The sequence below is a fragment of the Acanthochromis polyacanthus genome, chromosome 18 (assembly GCF_021347895.1).
Source record: "Acanthochromis polyacanthus isolate Apoly-LR-REF ecotype Palm Island chromosome 18, KAUST_Apoly_ChrSc, whole genome shotgun sequence".
Classification (NCBI taxonomy): Eukaryota; Metazoa; Chordata; class Actinopteri; family Pomacentridae; genus Acanthochromis; species Acanthochromis polyacanthus.
In genome coordinates this window covers 1,044,340-1,063,706 of record NC_067130.1, presented here as the reverse complement: position 1 = coordinate 1,063,706, position 19,367 = coordinate 1,044,340, and the positions used below count along the sequence as shown (strand labels likewise).

Below are 19,367 nucleotides of genomic sequence, written 5' to 3'. Positions count from 1 at the left end.
GCTGATCACCGACATTACAAACCAGGAATAAAAATAGGAAACACAAAAAGTCAGAGCGTTGGTGCTCTTACAGAAATCCTCTGACCCTATGGAGTAATCACGTTAGACCAGAGTCGGGGGAAGTTTAATAGAATAAGTCCTCCCCTCTCCCTTTGCTTTCCTGTTCTCTCATCACGTATGAAATGAATCAGCATCCAGCAGGTGGATCGCCTTTAGTTTGAATCTGACTCTCTTTCTATGACGGCGCTGACACGTCTTTCATATTCGTCCTTCCACGCTCCCTTTATTCTCTGTTTGTGCATCTGCCTCCTCCCTCTATTACCACTTCACATTGGCTGCACTCCACAGGCTGCAGACTTCAGTAATCAATATGTGTGTGTGTGTGTGTGTGTGTGTGTGTGTGGAGTGGAATCCAGCACCAATTGTCAGTCATCTCACACACAAGCTACAAACTAGAATCTAAAAGGGAGCGCTAAAGCAGCTCCATGTTTAAATGTTCGTATACGGTTTGATTAACATCCATCTCTGCATCACCTCTTTTTCTGAGGCACCTCTGAACAATAAAACACCATTACAGCCACTTTGCTGTACTCCAGTGAACGTTTGTCATCTCATTGTGCCGGATAACAACACTGGGAGATACTTTTGTTCACTCATTACTCATCCCTTTATGTTTCCATTCTTCTTCTCTTTTTTTCGCTTTTTGCAAAGAACGGCCTTGTAGCTCATCTTACATGAACCGGAATCCTGTTTGTGTTTATTTCATTCCCTTTTTTAAAGCCCAATTTGCGAGTTTGTTGTCTGCTGTGATTTACCAGCTCCATCGAGATGTTAAGAGCAATACCTGTATTACACTTATTCAGCTGTTGTACTACCTGCAGCGTCTGGGTTATGGATTGGCCCATTGAAGGGATTTTTATACCAAATGTGGAGTTTTTTGTTTTTTTAAGTCAAACTCTAATCCTGGTTCAAATAAACTGTCACTAACACCGAACTCTTGATTGCGTTTAAAATAACTTGTCATTTAGGGATATTTAGTGCCATTTTCTGTGCAACAAGCAAAACCTTTTCGTGTCAAATGTTCATCGTGTGTGAGCTCTGTGGTTTTGTTTTTCAATCAAAGAGCCAGAATCATCTCATGCACCAGTGAAATATGTACAAAAATATCAGCCCGATTCGAACAGCATGGAGCTAAGATTAGACAAAACCCAACATTTATATTGTTTACTGTGATGGATCATCAACTCGGAGTAATTTTCCAGTCTGTGGAAGTAGCTTTTCATCATGTCCAGGGAAAGAAACTGCACCAAATGTCTTCTTCTAAAAATGGAAAACAGGCCTTATTAAAGACAGAGCTAGAACCAACTCAAATAGGATGCATTTAAAGAAGAGGACAGCCAGCAAACACCTGCAGCTGACTTAAAACTGCCAGGATTCTCCTCAGAGCCGTCCAGAACCGGCTCCAGCAACAATCCAACATTCACTCCCACATCAGCAGCGATCGGCCAGCGGTGTGGAGGTGAAACGGCGCCAGCGCTGGAAATTTGCTTCTTTTATTCTTCCACGAAAACTATTCCCGTCACTTTTATTTCACGCAAAACAACCAAAGGCACCAGCATGAGACGGTCTAGAAACATGCCGGGTTATTTCAGTCAGATCTCGCCTTTGCAGGTTTTACTTTTGTTTGATGGTTGGCTTTTCATTCTTCCTGCAGCGTGTCTTTGCTGCATTCCAAGCACCACATCAGCATCACATCTGGGAGTTTTCCATTCTCATAACACAGCAAAACGAGATTGTAAAGTGTCTCAAAGTGGCAAAAGGTCAGTGACGAAAACTGTAATATCACACCAGAAAAACTTATTCTGGGTCTAAACTTTGTAGAAATACTGTGTTATTCAAACTAAAGCACCAAACCTCATCCAGACAAAAGCTCAACATTAAACATCCTAAAAAGAAGGAAGTCTACATTATTCAGGTCTATCCAGTTTACTAAATCTGTCCCCAAACTGGCTTCCCAAACTACCCATAAAAGTACAGAGAAAGAGAAAGGAAAGTCACATGAATGTTGATTTGGGTTCCTGTATTATTAATGATCACAATGCATATAACGTTTGTCATAGGGGTTGACCTTTTGGCCTCCTGTGACCTCTTTACATCCTTCGGCAGCGTTAACCGTTTGCTTTGAGGCGGCTTTAGTCCAAACTCATCATAAAGTGCATCACAGAACTCAAACAATACATTTTGCTGGAGGATTTTTAAAGGCGAACCGTATTCCAGCGTGCATAATTTGTCACAGCTCGACTGAATCAAACGTTTCTTCACTTTCTGGGATATTTAAACCTCTATGAACCCATTTTAGACACAGTAGAAAACAAAGGAAAGCAGCTGTTTAAATCATCACCCGAACTCAACTGACTGGGAAATAATGAAACTGTTTTATTTTATGTTACAATGTTTTTTATGTGAATAATATTCACCCACATGTCTTAATGCCTCTGCTGTGATTCTAGTATGTTCCTCTTAATGTTAGGCTTTATTCTTAGTTTAGTTTCAGCTCCTTTCTCAGCCTGGGTGGTTGGATCTTTGGCCAAAGTTTCCAAATCCTGTGTGAGAAAAATGATTTGAACTGTTGAATATCTAAGTGCTGTTGCATAAGAGTCCCTGACAATCAGCAGACAAACACTGTTACATAAACTACAACCGTATGTGCGACTGTGAATATGTTCTGTGTATCAGAGGAGCATGTGTGGAGTCCAGAGATGCTAGGTTTTCTTTCCACGTTACTCGTTATCAGTTTGTTTTTCTGTTGTCCTTCATGCTTCTGTCGTCTCAACAATCCCTTATTCTCTCATTTTCTTACTGTCCAGCTTCATCTCTCTCTTTCCTAATAATAACAATGCGCTGTCTCCTCATCCCTACCTTCTTGGGGTTTATTTTGCTCTGAGCAGCGTGACCGTACCCTTGATGAGATGTTTCCCTCCAGCAGCAGGTCATTTAGATGCAGCTGAGGTGGACACAAGGTGTTCAGGAGAGGACTGAGCAGAGGCCCAACCCGGGTAACGGATTGGCTCGCTAATAAAGTATGAAAGGGCAGGAGCACGGTGTTAGCAGTGTGTGTGTGTGTGTGAGGGGACTAATGGAAGAGAATGCTAATAGTTCTGTCAGGACCTTGATGAGTCGAGTGTTTACTTAAAGCGTTCATCCAGATTCCCTCACATGTTCCTCCTATTACAGGGGGGTCCAACATGAGGCCCGCGGGCCAAAACCGGTCCTCCAGAGGGTCCAATCCGGCCCTCAAAGTGTAAAAATTCTAGAGAAGATTTAGAGCCAGTTCCAGCAACGAAATAAAAACCTTGATGATCATCCAGAAACCACTGCAGGCTGAAAGGAAATTAAAGCATATATTCTAACCTTTATTTATCAGGAAATATTGACTGGATGTTTCTTTCAGCAGCGCTAGGATTCGTGCGTTTTAACCCTTACAAGGTCATATTTCTGGAGAAGTACATAAACTAAAACATATACCAAAACCACCTAATCCATAAAACATCGATTAAGTCTTGCGAGGTCGCATTGTCGTAGACGTTCGCCATGTTGAATTTCAGCCGGTACGCGGCCCCGATTAGAGCTTCGTAATTGCAGCTTCCTCATAACGGCTCATACGGCTTTATCATTTGAAATATGCAAATTTGGGGCCCATGTTTATATCTTACCAAACATACGGGCGTGTGCATATTTTATATTAATTAGCAATCATAAACAAGTCACACGTGTTGAGCCGAGAATGTTCAGTTTCGGCTGTGTGTACGAGTAAGCGGAACAAGTATACTCGGTTTTTTAAGGGTTAACAACCAGCAGCCTCATAGTGAAGACAGCTTCCTGTTTCTCCGGCTGATGAAGGTTCAACACTTTGCTCAAGGGCTAGTTCACCAAAGCAGCAGGAGTCACTCACTGCTGTTCTCCACCCACATTGAGCAATTCCCCTTTACACCAGCTCATTTTTTGGAATATGTGCTTTTTTTCCCCCCTGTAATCTATTTCTAAATAGCTCTTAGTGAGGCTCGTGGTCAACACTCTGCTTTGTTTTGTATCTGGAACTGTTGCCTTGTTGCACTAAAACAGATTTACATTCAGGGCTCGTCATCGTCCCTGCTTACTCATTGGCGTATCATCGTCATGGCGATTCCTCGGGGACGTGCACAGCTCTCCACTGCGTGGAAATACGAAACGCTGCCATCAGCACTTACTGGAGGACGAGGGAGCAGAGAGAGAGGGAAGGGAGGTAAAGGCGAGGAGAAGGAATGACTGTCAGAGGTGAATGGAGGAGGAAGAAGAAGAGATGAAAGAATTAAGAGGAAGAGACGGACAGAGCCAGTTAAAATGTTGAATTATAGCTTCACCGGGACGGACACAGAGGAAGAGAAAGGCTGACAGGATGTGAGCCTATAGGGCGGACAGAGAGCTGACTGAGATAATGAATGAGTCTGTCCTGCTACACACACACACACACACACACATCTACACCACACACACACACACACACACACACACACACATCCATACATCTACACACACACACACACGTCTACATACATCCACATCATCTACATACACCTACACAGACACACACCTACACGTGCACACAGGCTGAGCTCAGATAATGCCATCAGTGTTGGGTCAGCAGTGACTCAGTGCAGACCTCCAGAACCGTGGTGTTCAGCACTAGATGACTCTTCCTGGGGCGACTGATGTGAGATGAAGTCCTGAGAGCTCAGCAGGTTCAGGTTCTACTCTTTATGTTCCACATTTAAACGACTTTGGCGATACGTTAGGGTTTTATTTCACATTTGTTAATTCCCAGCATCATATTATGAATTAACACCAGCTAGAGGTCTCTCTAGCTTCACTTCTTTGCTAATAACTTACTTCTAGTGAACTTTGGGAGCTCTTAGCAGCAGATCATCATAAATAAAGCTGATAGTTCTATTTAAAACATCCACAGAGGGATTAAAATAAGAAGCAGAGGATGTAAACAAACATTATTATTTACTCTATTTTTTACTAGTAAAGGAGGGATGAATCACACACACTCGTCTATTTTGGTGTGTTTTCTTTGCTCAGAGAGCAGCAACAGACACTTAACTGTACTTCCAGTGAATGCTCCGATACAGTCAGAGTGTTTATCTGGTTGCTGAGGTTGTGGGCCACCCAGCGTACCGGCTGCTCATGTGTGTGTGTGTGTGTGTGTGCAGCGTGTAGTGCACGAGTGTGCTCAAGGTTAGAGCCTATTTGTATGCATTTTTATCCACCACTCGTGTTGCCTCCACCAAGGCCAGAGCAGTCCACTTTACAAATAGCCTCCTGTGGTAAGGACCGGCGGACGGTCGGACAGATCGTGTTTGTGCACCGAATGTGTGCACGCTACTGTACCCACTGTGTTTACTAAGGAGGCTCGGCAAACAGGATGAGTAAACTCAGTTTTCCATCACGTGCAATGAAACATCCATCCATCCATCCTCTATACACCGCTTTATCCTCACCAGGGTCATGGGGGTGCTGGAGTCTATCCCAGCTGACTCGGGTGAAGGCAGGGGACACCCTGGACAGGTCACCAGTCTGTCACAGGGCTACATGTACAGACACACAATCACACTCACATTCACACCTACGGACAATTTAGAGTAACCAATTAACCTCAGCATGTTTTTGGACTGTGGGAGGAAGCCGGAGTACCCGGAGAAAACCCACGCATGCACAGAGAGAACATGCAGACTCCATGCAGAAAGATCCCAGGCCGGGATTTGAACCAGGATCTTCTTGCTGCAAGGTGAAAGTGCTAACCACTATTCCACTGTGCAGCCCTGCAATGAAAGTCTGGCTTAATTCCTCAAAATCACACGTTCTGCTGAGAAAAACCTGAAAACTCGTCCTCTTTCTTCAGCTTCTTTGTGGAACTCTTTTTCACTTTTACAGCCGTCCTTCCTCCCATCACGATCTCCATCTCTGCCTCATTTTCTGCTCAGATTAAGGTCTTATCCACAAAAACAGCTTCTATCTGTACGATCAATAACCTCCAGTCTGCAGGACAAAACATATTACATTGTGAAAAGATGATAATATATTTAAGGCAAACGATGGGAGAGATTCTCAGATGACTACAACTTTTAGCAGCGTGTCCTGAAGTGACCGTCTCCAGCAGTCCTGATGAATTCCTGCATGTTTTTAAGAAAATACTGCACATCTGGACTAAGGTGTGGCAGAGGCAAGAACTTAAGTAAAAAAAAAAAAAAAATCACATCAGGAGCTGGTTTATTGGAATAAAAAAGCTGAATATCAGAAATATTTGCATTATTGATCACCATTTGGATGGTCTGGCTTACATTTCTACCTCCTTACTTGTTATTTTATTTTTGTGTTTGTGCAGCTCTACAACCCTTCACCTCCTGTAAAAGTTGGGGAAAGCACAGCATGGCCAAACATCTAGACAGCATCTCATTAATGAGCTATGTTGCTGAAAACATAACCGAAGGCCGGCTATGAGGACATATTAGAGCTACACAAATGTGTGGATTTGGTAGTTTGCATTCAGAACACTCCTGCACAGCATCTAAATGTAAAACCTCATTTATTGCAGCAGATTTAACCCCTGAGACTCCAACATCGGGGTGTCTTTGCACTACATTTTGCAGAAACATAAGACTGATTGGGTGAGAGCCAGGAACTTACTGGACCCTTCTGGGACGTGTTGAATACTTTGCATTTCTTTTCTTTTCATTATGGAAGGCAGAAATGTCCGACAGCGGCTGACCTGCACTCCGGTCAGCAGAATAGGCAATTATTCCTGATATAACATGAGCTGGGTTTGGAAGAGAAAAACCCTTCATCATGGCCAGAAGGAATGCCTGGATCTGGCTGGTGTGGAACTCATTACTCTGTTTCTGTTTCTGCAGCAGTGAATGGATTAAAAGACAGAAAGACGTTTCATTCACTAACCTGGTTTATTTATCTGTGTGGATTAGTGGCTACTAAAGGAACAGGATCAATGGGGAGAAAATAGCCCAACAGCATAAATAATATAAATTAAAAACAGATAAAAATATTGGCATTGAATGCATTTAGTGGCATATGAGAACATGAATTAATTTATGTACTTGTAAATGAAACAGGTAATGAAATAATAAACAGCACAGCAGCTTACACACTGCAGTTAAGTGGCTAATTATTCATTCTTTAAACACACAATATTTAATTACAGGCTTCACATTATAGCTGGAAGTAAAATGATCTCCATGTCCTCTATAGCAGGGCTGTCCAACATGAGGCCCGTGGTCCAAAAGTGGTCCTCCAGGTGGTCCAACATGAGGCCCGTGGACCAAAAGTGGTCCTCCAGAGGGTCCAACATGAGGCCTGTGGTCCAAAAGTGGTCCTCCAGAGGGTCCAACATGAGGCCCGTGGACCAAAAGCGGTCCTTCAGAGGGTCCAACATGAGGCCCGTGGTCCAAAAGTGGTCCTCCAGAGGGTCCAACATGAGGCCCGTGGACCAAAAGCGGTCCTTCAGAGGGTCCAACATGAGGCCCGTGGTCCAAAAGTGGTCCTCCAGAGGGTCCAATCAGGCCCTCAAAGTGTAAAAATTACAGAGAAGACATTAACTGCAGATTGTAAATTACTAAAACTATAAATTTAAAATCATTTCTAGACCATGACAAGTTGTTTGGATCATAAAGTAAAATACTAGATTGTTCTTTGTTCTTTTGTGTCTCATTTTTGTAAAATTTTGTCTTGTTTTTGTCGTTCGTCTCATGTTGTTGTCGTTTTGTTTTTCCTTTTTGTCATTTTCAGTTTTGCTTTATTTGTCGTTTTGTGTTTTTGTCTCATTTGTATTGTTAGTCTGTTTTTGTCGTTGTGTTTCTTGCTTTTGTTATTTTTGTCATTTGTCACTTTCTAACTTTTTTAAAAATCAAAATGTGTCATTTTTGTTTGTTTCTTGGTTTCGTCATTTCGTGGCTCATTTTTGAAATATTTTGTCTTGCTTTTGTTCTTCTGTCTTTTTTGACTTCTGTCATTTTGATCATAAAGTAAAATCCTCTGTGGTTCAGTTCCAGGTGACTAAATGTTGTGTTCCTTTGTAGACACTCTGTGATCTGGAAGTTGTAATGAGGAAATGATAAACTGAGGATGAATGCTGATGAAACTGAACTTATTTATCTTAAGAAATTTCAAGTTGTTCCTGATGTTTAGTAAAAAGATAACTCCTTTAATGTAAGCATTTTCAAAATGTACTTTTTGCACTAAAACAAAGGAGCCATTAGGAGTTGTGGTTATTTTTAGATTATCATGCTGTGGTTTTACTGGTTTTACTGGTCTGGTCCACTGGAGATCAGACTGTTCTGAATGTGGAACCTGAACTAAGATGAGTCGGACTCTCCTGTTCTGTAGGAACTTTTTTGTGAACTGTTTTCAGAAGGAATCTCCTGCAGTTCTTAAATAAGCATTGGAAGTTACTGAATAAACATGTTCTCTTTGAGATTGTCAGTCAGTCAGTCTAGTTTGATTCCATGTTTTCCAGAAGATAGCTGGGCAGGTATAGAACCGTCAGTGTGAACCATCAGAAACTTCTGCTGAAGATCTGGGTCACATCTTAAAGGAACCTGATAGAGTTATTGATCTCAGGAATCACTTCTATCCCTTTACTCTGGATCTGTTTAATCTGCTCACAGAACAAGAAAACTTCATCTCCTTCTCTTTTTGAACACGATTCAGGGAAATCAAGAGCTAAACTGGTGATTAAAATGATGATAATTGCACGTCTGATCACGTTTACTTGTAGATTGCACACAAACGGATAGAAAAACAAAAAAAAAACTGGAGTTACACCTTATAGAAACGTGCACTTTGTTTACTGATGTACTCCACGGATCACAGAGAAAGTGATGCAATTAAATGCAAGTCAGTGGGAGTGAATGCTGAGAAGGAAGGGCAGAGAGTGTGTGTGTGTGTTTCACCCACTGTGGGCAAGGCCTCAGCTCTGGTTCTGATTAACTCTCTGTAAAAACACCTCTGTCCAGAACATCACAGCCCCGTACATCACACACACACACACACACACACACACACACACACACACACACACACACACACACACACACACACACACACACACACACACACACACACACACACACACACACACACACACACACACACACACACACACACACACACACACACACACACACACACACACACACACACACACACACACACACACGCTCCTGGGGGCTCCCTGTTCACAAAGGGGAGTCTACAGCCATCATTCAAAGCCTTACAGGACTTAAGAATGCCGCCGTGCGCGCTCGTCCACACCGTAGACACATCTCTGTGTTTTCTTAGCTTTGATGCACTTATAGAGTTCAGAGGTGACAGGGCTGGAGCTAACTGTGGGTTTTTCCACAGTTTCTAACCACCTAAATCTGCTTCTATCCACACAAGGAGGTCCAGATGGCCGGGTGGAGACAAAAACACTCAGAGTTGTTCTGAAACGCAAACACACATGATAAGCAGTCATACAGGAACATTTCAGACCTGCTACCAGACATGATGAGGCTTCCAGTGATATGAGGCTTCAGGACTGTTTCGGTGGTCAGAGCAGCAGGATGAGCTCATGCCGCTGCCCCTTTAGGTGCACAGTTATGGCAAACACCAACACTCGTCAGCTAAGTGACGTGGAGCCTCCAGCAGCAGCTCCATGGGACAGACCAGACGTAGGAGCTGACGTGTTCAGGTCCCCCAGAGCCCAGCCAGCTGAGAGCAGTCACATGTGATCAGCGGCTAAATTCATCACTGTGAGCCCACCGCCATGCTGCAGCTACGAGGGCTTCACATGAGTGTGTGTCTGTGTGTGTTTACAGCCTCCACCCGTTACCTCTATAACAGGGGTGTCCAACATGAGGCCCGTGGTCCAAAAGTGGTCCTCCAGAGGGTCCAACATGAGGCCCGTGGTCCAAAAGTGGTCCTCCAGAGGGTCCAACATGAGGCCCGTGGTCCAAAAGTGGTCCTCCAGAGGGTCCAACATGAGGCCCGTGGTCCAAAAGTGGTCCTCCAGAGGGTCCAACATGAGGCCCGTGGTCCAAAAGCGGTCCTCCAGAGGGTCCAACATGAGGCCCGTGGTCCAAAAGTGGTCCTCCAGAGGGTCCAATCCGGTCCTCAAAGTGTAAAAATTACGGAGAAGACATTAACTGCAGATTGTAAATTAGTAAAACTATAAATTTAAAATCATCTCTAGACCACGTCAAGCTGTTTGGATCATAAAGTAAAATACTCGATTGTTCTTTGTTGTTTTGTTGTTTTAAGTCTCATTTTTGTAAAATTGTGTTTTGTTTTTGTTGTTTTTTTGTCTGACTTGACATTTATCTCATGTTTTTGTCGTTTTGTTTCTGGTTTTCGTCATTTTGTGTTTCCTTTTTGTCTTATTTTTGTAATTTTATGTGTTGCTTTATTTGCTGATTTGTGCATTGTTTTTGTCTCACTTGTGTTGTTTGTGTAATCTTTTGCTTAGTTTTTGTCACTTTGTAATTTTTTAGCAATTTGTCTCTTTTCCGTTTTGTTTCATGTCGTTTGTCTTGTTTTTGTAACATTTTGTCTTGTTTTTGTAACATCTTGTCTTGTTTTTGTTGAGCTTGACACCCTGTTACCTCTTGAGACACGACTGACGTTGTCTTTAGTGAGCAATTATATCCAGAACGACTGAAAAAGGTCACAGCAATCCACCTATCAACACTCTGCACCAAATGCCAACTCTGTGTGTGTGTGTGTGTGTGTGTGTGTGTGTGTGTGTGTGTGTGTGTGTGTGTACTGTACCCAGCATGCCAGCAGCACTCTCAGGTCAGACCCCACCCATCCTCTCTCTCCACCTTGTAGATAATCTGCAGCAGCAGCATGATTGATGAGTGAATTAATGTTGGCGAGCAAAGCAAGGCATTATGGGAATGAGGAAGTGGCGTTCCTGGATAGGGAGCGTGACAGTAAAGGTTACCGTTAGGTGTGATTATGTGTTCCTGTGTAAATGTGAGGACAGTTATTGATGGATGAGAGGCTGTAAATCCATTTTTTCCTATTATTATGGCCATCAGGGTCACAGGCACAGCAAACTCATTAACATCAGAGCTAATTAACGGGACTAACACACACCGATAAACACCTGTCAGTCTGTTACAGAGGATTAAAACCACAGAAGAACCGAATCTGTGGTTTTCTGCTAAAATTTGAGCTTGTGTTTTCTAATCACTGAAACAATACATTTATTTATCACCATTATAACAATGATGCAAAGCAGGACTCTTTTGTGCTTTTCTTCAAGCCGTAGCTTCCTTCCTCGCCATCCTGTCCCACCTTTGTCAACTTTTGAAGGGCTTTAGACTGACAGCACGAGTCAAACATTGTCAAAAGTGTAATATTTTTCATATATTCACACATTTAATTCAAGTCATGAGCAGCAAGGATCTGCTGTTCAATGTGAACTAAAACTCTGACCAAACAAAAAAGAATCTGCTGACAAAACGACTCATCTGCATCGTTGCCCTCAGGTAGGGCAAATGTGTCAGGAATAAGTCCTTTAGTGAGTCTGTTAAGTGGTGCAGAGAGCAGAGGTCCAGGAAGCCTTTGATGAGTTACCTCCTGGAGAGGTTCAAGGTTTTTACTCCACATGAAGATCAAATTAGAATATTCTCCCCGAAAGCTAGCTGGAGATATTCATCCTTTTTCTCCTTGTCCTGGGAACGCTTCCTTGGAGAGTCTCCGTCATGTAGCAGGACTCTCTTTAAAAACTTTTAAAGGGACTTTTCCTCCAGGAGGCCGAAGACAGAGGAGTCAAAGTCATTTTAGTCCAGGTTCCACATTCAGTCCAGTTTGATTTCCAGTGGACCGGACCAGTAAAATCACAGCATAATAACCTATTAATAACTCCAAATGGTTCCTTTGTTTTAGTGCAAAAAACACATTCTGAAAATGTTCACATTTAAGGAATTATCTTTTTACTAAACATCATGAACAACCTGAAAATTCTTGAGAAAAGTAGGCTTCAGTTTATCATTTAAACATTACATCTGTGATCAGTGACAGAAGTTAGAAAGAGACAAAAAAAAGACAAACAGCACAAGACAAAAAAAGACAAGCGAGAAACAAAACGAAAAAAAATACATAAACGACAAAAACAAGACAAAATATTACCGAAATGAGACACAAAACAAAAACAAGACACAAAATGACAAGAAATGAGACAAAAAATTACACAAAAGTTAGAAAGCAGCAGAAATAAATGGACAAATGACAAAAAGAAAAATGACAAAAGCGAGAAACAACAAGACAAAAACATGAGACAAATCACAAAAAATCAACCAAAAACCAGTCAAAATATTACAAAAAAAGACACAAAAGAACAATCTAGTATTTTACTTTATGATCCAAACAGCTTGACGTGGTCTAGAGATGATTTTAAATTTATAGTTTTACTGATTTACAATCTGCAGTTAATGTCTTCTCTGTAATTTTTACACTTTGAGGGCCGGATTGGACCCTCTGGAGGACCACTTTTGGACCACGGGCCTCATGTTGGACAGCCCTTTGTGTTCTTGTGCTGTGGCTGCTATACGAGGCGGTTTCCCCGTTTATGTTCCTCCAGATGCTGAGCTGTGCAGCAGTGAGTCAGTATATAAAGCAGGGTGTGATTTTACAGACTTGAACATGCTCTGTGGCGGCACACACTGCTGCAGCATCCTAAAAACAACCACCACTGTCTCAGCTTCATATACTCTTTAACTGCCGGTTTGACCCATAAATCTCCATTCCCTATGTGCCCGTTAGCGATTAGCCAACCAGATAAAGGCTCTGTAACCTTTAGAAGTTAAAGCATTTGTTTAGATTTTATGTTAAGAGGATTTTTCCCTCATGTTTTAAATCTTACAGCGAACAGAACTCCTCCCGGCTGACGGCTTTGTGGACGACAACGTGTTCTGTTAGCGTCTCCTGAACATCTGATAGCTGCCGTAGATGTTCCTGAGGGCTGAAACTTTCTCCTCTTGCTATAAATCAGAGAGCTCATTGATTACCCAGAGGAACGCTTCTTTTTATTTTGGCTGCAGACACATTGGTAATAAAGCGTTGTGTTTCTGACAGCCTGCAGACAGCAGGAATGTGGCTCTTTTGTTTTTCAGAGAAAGAAACACAGACTGTGTCTGCTCTTAAGTCAACCAGTGGTTTAGTGAAACGTGGATTATAATTAACGAGCATGAAGAGGTCACTGAACTCACCGATCACATTTTTGGTCATTTGAGGACATTTTTCTTATTAGAAGAGGATGATTTCATTACATGAAGCTTGTTGAGCCTCCTGTCCAGCCACTGGAGTTTGATGTGGGACGTTTTTGGACCAAAGAAAGAAAAAAGCAGAGTATGTATGTGCATTTCTTTAATAGAAGGATGTCTTCTATCTTCACACACTCACTACTGCGGCCCGCCTGCTGGATTTCCCTACTGGCTTTCCAATTTAAATGCAAATGTTCCCAAATCGGACTCCACAAAGACGCAGAGGCAAAATCATTTGACGCAGATGAATTATATATTTTAATTAAGCAGCTGAAAGAATCACGCCTATTCAGCCCTTTCCCCTCCAATAAGAAATGAATAAATAAATATGGAATCAGGGAAGACGGAGCGGGAATAAACGGAGGGTCAGGGGAGGGACGGCTGGTCGGAGGCAGGAGGGTTTGTCTTCAGTTTGTGTGATGCAGCGCTAACCGCCTGTGGGCCGTCATTATGGCAGCCATCTGAAGCTGTCACATTTCAAAACTATATTGTTTTCTGATAGACGGGCTAAATACCCCCACAGTTTACACACACACACACACACACACACACACACACACACACACACACACACACACACACACACACACACACACACACACACACACACACACACACACACACACACACACACACACACACACACACACACACACACACACACACACACACACACACACACACACACACACACACACACACACACACACACACACACACAAAGCAGCACTTAGAAAATGAAGAGCAGAGATGGGATTGTGATGCTCTGACAAGGGATGCAATTTTAATTTCACCCCCTGTCACTCTCCTCAGTATCTGCTCAGATGAAATACATATGAGCTGCCAATCACTCACGTATAAATAGACACAAGCACGTGCACACGCAAAACGCACACTCTCCCAGTCTGCCCATGCAAACCGTCTCTATCTGTCACAGGTGCAAAGTCTGCAAAGCGTCACAAATGGGAGTGCACGGTGGCATTCAACAGGTGGATCAGAAACGTTTCAGCTCAGCAGCAACATTCTTCAAACAGGAAGATAAAATAAAAGCATGCACAGGAGTCCTTCCATTTACTGCTCATGGCAGCTCTACAGCTCCAACTACAGCAACCGGTCTGAAACATCAGCGAAGACAACTTTAACCCTCCTGTCGTCCTGCGGGTCAAACTGACTCGTTTTAAAGTTTGAAAATGTGGAAAAAAAAAAAAAAATTCACAGTGAAACTTCTAATGTCCACATTTTCTACATTTTTGGGAAATCTTTGAACATTTTTTGGTGGAAAAAAAAAAAAGAAATGTTAAAAATGTTTCTTTCAGAACATTCACAAAAAAAATCTATGTTTTTGTGAATGTTCTTCAAGAAAATATTAGACATTTTACTGATTTATAATCAGTAATCACTTCAGATATTTTTAGGATTTTTGAAAGATTTTTTTATTCATTTTTTGAGAATATTTACAAGAATGTTCTTGGCAAATTTGGGAATTTTTTTTTTTAAAATAAATATTTTAAGGTAAATTTTTAATGATTTATTGGAATTTTCTTCCTAAAGGTATGGCAAATTTTCAGAAATTTTGGGATTTTTTTTGCTGAATTTTTTGGGGTTTTTCAGATAAAGAAGAAATATTTTTGGTGCCTGTAAATGAGGACAACAGGAGGGTTGAGTCCACAATCTATCAGAACCAGAAAGTGTAACAGAAAAATCCCTGGATTTCCGACAGTCCTTGAACTCCTCGTCTGTGTCATTTTAATCAGGAAAACCACAAAAATCCAAGCTTGAAATTATGATCCTTCAGCAAAATCATTTCATTCCACATGTCATTAAAAGATTCACCACATTCTGTGAAAGCCAAACATTTTGCACTCTTTGCCCTAAATGAGAAACCATTAGAGCTCCAGCTGCGACCAGCATTCACTTCCTCTCCCAGTTTATCAGCATTCTGTTCATCAGCAATCAAGTGATTTAGGGAAGCAGTTTTCCACATTTCAGCCCCAATATTTATCCAGAAACCTCACAGAGAGCCTTCAAACACAGAACACCACACACCTGTTCACTCACTTTGCTCCCCCGTTTTAAATCTATTAGTTTACTAAAGGAAATGTCCATAAAGACGCTAAAGATTAACGGTACTCACCGATTAGATGAGCTGAAGTTTGCTCCCTTCTCCAGTCCTTTGGAGGTATTCCTTCTGCAGTTTGCTCCACTTGTGGATCTCCAGAGGAAGCTGTGAGCATTTTTATGAAAGCATGAAGAGTGGATCGGTCCAGGTGTGGGTCTGTGTAGATCACACCACAGAATCACAGTTCATCAGCTGCTTTTTAGTATTTAGTCACATCCCAGCCGTCCTCCTCGCCCTGCGTCTGCATCAGTTGGTGTGTTGTGCAGTTTTGTGTGATGACAGATAAAACATGCAGCTCTGTCCAGCACTGTGCATGAAGCTAAACCTGTGAGCCATATCTGAATGCTGGAACAACACCCTGCTCCATTTCCCTGTCTGAGGAGAACGGGTTTTAATCGGTCCAGAGGCCTGTCTTTCCACTTCAAACTGTCCAATCACATCAGAGCTCTAGAAGACGTTGACCAAGTTCTCCTGATTTTCTAAAGATTCCTCCTTCAGCTCGTAGACACACAGTCAGTCTTCAACACTCAGAATAAACAACACATTTATGATTCATTCACCTTACTTCCTCTGACTTCCATCACACACCTATCACCCAATCAGATTACAAACCCCGCCTCCTCACCTGGCCTATGAAAGAGCTGCTTTTCTTTGGCTTCCAGCTGTGGACAAACTCTGACAGGTGACGGCTTTTCCTGTGTTTTAATGAGCTGCTTGTTTTAATCGGGAGGTCAAAAGGACAGTTCTGTCTGTAGGCTCTTAGGCTGTAAAATTAAATAAGCAGAAAAATGAAATGATGTGTGATTTATGTCCACTTTTATACAGAAAAGGCTTCCTAACAGAGTTATCTCTTATTTTTACTGTGTTTTAACGTCTACATGCACTGATTCCAGGCTTTTTACATTTTTTGTAGCATAAATAATGCAAGAAATTCACATTTAAATCTTGTTTTTAAATGTTATGATGCTCTAACTTCTGCATTAAAGATGTGTTTGTAGTTGCATGTGCTTCTTGTACATGGAGGTATAGGACTGTTTGTTTCTGTGAAAAATGAGCCCAAAGAGATTAAAAATGACCAGAAACTAAGAAAACTGTTCTCTTAACATATACAGAATTATTTCATGAGCAGTTAAAGGCGGATACCGTCCAACGTGTTCCTCCTGCTGCACAGAATTGCAGATTCATTTGTATTTTTTAAAATGCATGCTGGTTTTATTTCGGACATTTTGTTCTGTTCCACACACTTTGTGGATAAAAGCATCATTCTGATTGATTCTTTTCAGAATCCTGCAGGAAGCCTCTTCTGTGCCGTTATCTGAATGATTTTTATGATGAGAATAACCTTGCGCTGATTGTTTTGACAGAAAATACAGAAACTCTTCAATTTCTGTGTTTTAAAATGCCCTCACAAGTTTAATGAATCTTTTTTCCGTAGAAATTGAGATTTTTTCATTTCCTTTTCATACATAATTACTTTGCAATTTAAGAAAACATCTCTTTGTTTTTCTGCTCATAATCAGTCGGAACATAAAAGCTTTTCTTTTCAAACCCCAGTCGGGTCATTCATGAAAACATTCCCTGGTGCGTTTAATGTCTGTGACTGTTTTATTGCCTTTTGACATTTTCTTCTGCCTTGTAAAAGCTTTTCCGTGTTTCTCGAGCGTCACTCTGCAGATAAGTTTTACTCTTTTACTGAGAGATGCTTAAACATGTGTTAGCGTGTTCGTGTTCGGCCGCGACAGAGACGGAACAAGCAGGGGTATGATCGGAGGGACGAACACCGGAAGACTGAGAGGGAAATGTCAAAAGAGAAGAGAGAAAAGAGCCAAACAAAGAGGAGGAGGTAATGGGATATGACAGAGGTTTGCACCAGCTGGAGCCTCAACAAGGAAATTCACTTTCCTTCCTTTTAGAGCTCTCTGTTCTTCACCTTCTTCATATCTCAGCTTCAGCAGACCTTTAGACAACCTCAGTCTGAACCAGAGCTGCTGATGGAGGAGAAGCCCAGAGAGTGGAGAGTAGATGCAGAGAGAGGCCACCTTTTAACCCGAATATAGACAAAAATGAGCAAGTTGTTGGCTGCCTCCACCCAGCTCCGGTGTCCTCATCCTGCCTTCATGCTGCTGTACCTCCCCTGACCTTTAGGAGGACTAATTAACACGCAGACCTCATGTTTAATGTGAACAGAAAGAAACAGCACTGTAGAAGGAGAACCATGGTTTCTGTGAGAACCGCCGGGGCTTCTCCTGTTGTGACTGTGAGGCAGGACTCAGACAGAAAGCAGAAAGTGGTGCTCATGGACTGGATCGGCTACATGTCCTGCAGCCAGAGATGCTGCACACATGGCTGGATCAAAACACCGCAGCTTGTCAAGAGAAAACCTTTAGCAGCTCCCCTTAAAACCCCACAATGTCCTTTTTCTTTTACAGGATCAGCCACCTTAAAAATAACCGTCAGCCTCCTTCTTCATTTTTGTAGTTAGACTCTCACCCAAACCTACAAACGAACCAAACATCAGTGAACTTTAGATGCTAAATTAGCTTTCTGTTGGCTCTAGCTTCACAGGAAAGACAGTTCTGTACATTGGTGTCAAAAAAGAGAAAGCTCACTTCCCTTTCCCAAAATGTCAAACTCTTTCTTTCTCTGTTTAACCTTCTGATTCCCCTGGTGGTTTCTGGGCTTTTGCTTATTTTTAAGCTCCTGTCACACTTTTACTCACTGTGTGCACATTTTTCACCACGATATAAAGTCCAAACAGCACAATCATGGCTAGAAGCAGAGAATTCAAAACTGTCTGCAGTGCAAGGTCTTAAAATGAAAACACCAGGAGTTATAAAAGAGATGAAACAAAGCTTTCATGATTTGTTTGTTACCAAAAAATGGAAAACCTAATAATAATAGTAAACATACAGAATATTCTCCTACGTACCAACAGATACTGAGAGGTTAAAAAACTAAAACAGAACCTATGATTCCACATATTATTGATATTTTTCTGTAGCAAGGTGAGCTTTGGATTGGTTGGTTCTCTGTTATTTTAAGGTCTGCCTCTTGCTGTGAGGAGACATATGTGTGGATTGGTTTATATTCTATTTAATGTTTAGAAATATTTCACTGTTTTTGTTGGGTTTCTGTTCCCATCAGAGCCTAAGAGCTGCTTGGCTGTGGTCAGGAGGGCATGTCCTCACTTGTGCTTGTTTGTTTGTTTACTTGTTTCTTACAGAATGTAGCTACTGGAGACATTGTTGTTGTTTTGCTTTTTGCAGATTTAAATGAAGGATGCTGCATAAAATCATTTTAATGGAAGTGAATTATTGCTTCATGTTTCCAGTCGTTACAGAAGATCAGTTCAAGGACTGTCAGAAAGTTGAAAATCTGACAATTTCTTGTCTTTGTGCTGCTTGTAGCTCTGATTTAGAAGACTTAACCTTTCTGTTGTCTTCATTTATGGGCACAAAAAAAAAAGTTTCATTATCTGAAAATAGATCCAAAAATTCAGCAAAAAAAATTCCAAAATTTTTGAACATTTGCAAAACCTTCAGGAATAAAATTCCAATAATTCCTTAAAAGTTTTATTTCAAAAATTTCCCAAATTGGCAAGAAAATTCCTGTAAATATTATTTTTTTAAATTAGTAAAAATTTGTGAATGTTCTTAAGAAACATTTTTTTCCACCAAAATGTTGAAAATGTGGACGTTCCACTGTAAAATATATTCTTTTCCATGTTTTCAAACTTTAAAACGGGTCAAAGAGTTAAAAACAAACAAACTAAAAACAGCAACACCTGTCTTTTCTGCTGTTCTGGGTTTTGGGCCTTCAGGGGGTTCCATCTTTAAGCTGAGGATCTAAATCTTTTCTGAGGCCACGGCGAGGCCGAGGAGTGTCCTGGA

At 41.5% G+C, this 19,367-nt stretch overlaps 1 protein-coding gene and 1 long non-coding RNA gene across 3 annotated transcripts in view; one reads left to right on the top strand and one right to left on the bottom strand.

Moving 5' to 3' along the window:
- The window catches only part of cntfr (ciliary neurotrophic factor receptor), a 278,017-nt gene that overhangs the window by 92,144 nt on the left and 166,506 nt on the right, over positions 1–19,367 (top strand). The window lies entirely within an intron of this gene.
- The window catches only part of LOC127530811 (uncharacterized), a 232,295-nt gene that overhangs the window by 177,435 nt on the left and 35,493 nt on the right, over positions 1–19,367 (bottom strand). The window lies entirely within an intron of this gene.